This window comes from Pseudocercospora fijiensis (genome assembly GCF_000340215.1).
Source record: "Pseudocercospora fijiensis CIRAD86 unplaced genomic scaffold MYCFIscaffold_1, whole genome shotgun sequence".
Taxonomy (NCBI): Eukaryota; Fungi; Ascomycota; class Dothideomycetes; order Mycosphaerellales; family Mycosphaerellaceae; genus Pseudocercospora; species Pseudocercospora fijiensis.
Window position 1 is genome coordinate 545832 of NW_006921532.1, and position 2938 is coordinate 548769.

Consider the following 2938-nt stretch of genomic DNA (forward strand, 5'->3'; position numbering starts at 1 on the left):
TCCTACTGGACTGCACGGATGATGTTGATTTTCTAGCACTTTCTAAGTTGGTTTATGCTTCTTACGGAGGTTGTCTTACTCTCGTATATCGAAGGTATTGTTGTCTTAAATTAAACAATAAATATCAAACTTTGAGTTTGCTAGCGTGCGGCTAAGCCGTACGGACCTTGCCGTCCGTACTAAGCGACGCTTTCCGATTAGGCTTAGCTAGACCCTAAGGCTAATATAACGCAATCTTTATAGGCGCGACAGCAAGCTCGAATACTATTCTACGACTAATTCTATACTTAAACAACAATAACAACCTTACTACCGTACCTTAGCAACCTTAGTACCCTCGCTATCGATTAGACGGTATAGTACCTTGTCGATACGAGCCTTAAAGTACACCTATCGTAGCGGACACTACGATTTTAGCCCGAGAAAGCACTCCTCCGAGTATATATACCTCCTTCTAAATTTGAGATAACGACGAGAACCTAGCGGCAATATAGGCTTGCCTTTGCGGTCTATACCTTCTTATACCTTCCGAAGGCTATTAGCTATACGCTCTTAATAGCTAGCAGCCCTTTTAATAATCTTATTAGTATAGCGAAGGCTCTTTGTTATCTTCCTCGTAACCCTCCGATACGGTAACTACAAGCCCGCCTTTTTAGCCCCTCTAATATACTACTCGAAGTCCTTCTACGCTACTTTATCGATAAAGGACAGTATACCGGCCTATTAGAAGTAGAGCTAAGTAGGGGTAACAAATTAGTTAGTTTAGCTAAGAGTCGGATAGGTAACTAGCGTGTCCTTTAGTAATAACTATAGGTAATAGCTCTATATTGCTAAGAAGGCTATAGTTAATAGGTCGGAAGTCTATATTAGCGACAATAATAACTCTTCTTCTTAAGAAGACACTAGTAACTTAGTAACCTATCAAAATTAGCGACTTCCTATGCCTATATTCTATACACCTACCTCTCGATAAAGGTCGCCTATTGTAGTATATTATTGTCTATAGAAACAGGTAGAAACTAGTATAAATTTAATACCTACTATAGGTGTAATATACACCCTAGTACTGCCTAAGAACAGCCGACTAATTGCTAATTATAATTACTAGTTACTTACTTAATAATTATAATCGTAGTTATATATAATTATAGTAACTAGTAATTATTAGTAATCAATAATTAACAAGCATGCACTACGGCGAGAGCTGTACTAACGCTTTCGAACTCTTCTCTAGGTCTTAACTTCTTTGTCTACTAATGATCTTAATCGTTCGGTCCCCTAGCGATAATATATAAGCTATATAGAAGATTGCTAAGCTCCTACTTCTATGAACTAGAATGCTCGATCTGCTATATATAATATTGCTTCCCGTCTTTCCTTAAGAGAGCACCTATTAGAAGAGACCTATACGTTGAAAATGTGCCTAGGTTGCTTTTAGTAATCGAAGCCCGTATGCCTAGTTAGTAAAAGTCGCTAGATCCGATATAGTCTAGACCTAAGTTACCTAGCTCGAAGGCCTTCTACTACGCTTTACGAAAATTAGTACTGTTCGCTAACTACACTTCGTACTCCTTCTACTACCTATTGTGCCCTCGGTTGAGATATCCTAGTAATAAAGAGGCTACGGCCTGCAAGAAGACATCTTAACTGCTATTATTCTTTACTAAGACATTAGAGCGGATTATAGGTATGTCGAAAAATGTATAGAAATGTACTCGCACCCTAATACTAGTAATATCGTTATGTATCTCAACCCTTAAAGCATAGCTGTCCCGATCTCGCTACTGTTTATAGTTAACGTAGGACAGCCGTTAAGGAGTAGCACTGAATACTAGACGTTCTAAAGTTCCGTAAGTTAATCCTTTACTAAGAAGTCGAATCTGCGCAAGTAGTAGAGCATAAGCAAGTTCGGTGTCTGTGTTATATACTGTAACATCAGTGTTCTTTAGACGAATTGAATGGATCTATACATAATATAGCTATTAATTGTTAATTAATTACAATTACCTAACTGTTATTACAATTATAATCTTAGGTGAGTGATTAATTAACAATTACAATCGCTATAATTATATAATCAATATAGTAGTAAGTGTTATAGTTAAGAAGGATGCTATTTCAAAGACTATAGTCGTTATTAGTAGCTAGCAATATATTATCTTCGTACTCTACGCCTTCTAGTAAATACAGCCCTTCTAATAGTATATAAGCAACGCCTATAGACTGCTAACTCTTTAAACACTCACTTATACGGATAGTGTTACTACTAAGTAACGACCGCTCCTATAATATCGTACGCCGGCTCTTACTAAAGGTCCGCTTAGACTCTACGGATATAGCGAATGCAGACAATAGGTCGATAGCAAGCCGTACGAGTGCTAGATTAGCCGATTGTTGCTGTGTCTACTACTTGATTAGTATTGTGTGAACAGGCCTATTGTTATAGTCTTTACCGACAATTAGAAGGCTAATTAGTAGTCTATAGATAAAGGCTTCGAAGGCATCTTCGTCGCTAGTAACAAGGTCGGCTTGTAACTGTATTTACTAACGTTCTAGGTTAGTAAGACCTTCGAGGTTGCGGTTAGAAGTTGAGTAAGGAGTGCTATATCTATAGCGCTGTTTGTAATCGTACTATAGAGCCTTAGCTTCTAATAAGGCGGCGTCTATATCGATTGCTAAGCACTTATTTAACTACGCGAGTCGCCGAGTTGGATATAGAAGGACTGCTACGGCGTAGATATAGGTCTATTAGTTAAGACGATAGTACTTATCGAATAGCTATCTTGCTAGCTAAATTAAACGGATAAGAGGTTAACGCCGAGTATTGTCTTCTACTAACCGAGTAAGGTAGCTTCTTATATATTCTATAGCTTCTTAGTACTAATCTGGTGTCACTATATAGCCTTGTAGCTTAAGGGTAACCTCTTTAAATAGTATG